Genomic DNA, 1,043 nt, shown 5'->3' with positions numbered 1-1,043 from the left:
AAAAAAAAAAAAAAAAATTAGCCAGGTATGGTACATACCTGTGGTCCCAGCTACTCAGGAGGCTGAGGTGGGAGGATCACCTGAACCCAGGAAGGTCAAGGCTACAGTGAGCCATCATTGTGCCACTGCATGCCAGCCTGGGTGACAGAGTGAGACACCGTCTCAAAAAAGAAAAAAGAAATCTTCTATTAATATTCACACAAAAATAAAAGTCACTTAGTCACTCTATCCCAGACACCTCCAGTATACAGGCTAATGGGTGATTAGAAATTTCACTCATTCATTCTTTGTTCATCATTCTACATCATTCTACAAGACTAACCTACTTCATGCAGGTCCTATGGTCAGACTGGTAAAGGCCTTTCCTGGCCGCTTAGCCCCTGCTTGACAGATACGTACCCAACTATGACAGCAAGGGAGAAAGCAATGAATTCTCTAAACTGTACAGCTCCTATCGTGTGGGCATTTGGAGGAGGAGAGCAATCCAGGAGGCCTTCATGAAGGAGACAGACACCTGTAAGCTGAGCCTTGAAGCCACAAAGGACGGAGGAAAGATCCGCCTGAGCAGAGGCAGGGAGGCTGGACACTGAAAACTGTGGTAAAGTCCACGAGCCAACCTGGCCGAGGCAGAGGGTGCAGTGGGGACTGTGCGGCTGGGAAGGCAGGTAGGACCGTGCATTGGATCCGAATTGTGTACAGGGAACTATGGGAAGACACGGGCACTCGTGGTATTTGATACGTGGGTTTCACACTCATCCTCATTGTATTACCAGTTACAGTCCTGGAAGTTGGGAGTGGAGAGGAGCGGATGCGTGTGAGAAAGTTCACACATGCCTTGGGGGAAGCCAGCGCCGGAAACCGGAGTTAGAACAAGATGCGCGGAGCTCTAAGAGGGACCGTGGTAGAGTGGTCACTGCTTTGTGGATTTGGTTGACTTGAGTTTGATTCTCTATCCTCTTTTTTTTGTTTGTTTGTTTGTTTGTCTTGAGACAGTTTTGCTCTTGTTGCCCAGGCTGGAGTGCAGTGGCGCAATCTCGGCTCAC

This window comes from Mandrillus leucophaeus, unplaced genomic scaffold, assembly GCF_000951045.1.
Source record: "Mandrillus leucophaeus isolate KB7577 unplaced genomic scaffold, Mleu.le_1.0 Scaffold212, whole genome shotgun sequence".
In the NCBI taxonomy this organism is placed as follows: domain Eukaryota; kingdom Metazoa; phylum Chordata; class Mammalia; order Primates; family Cercopithecidae; genus Mandrillus; species Mandrillus leucophaeus.
The sequence above is the reverse complement of the archived record's forward strand: the minus strand, read 5'-3'. Positions refer to the sequence as shown.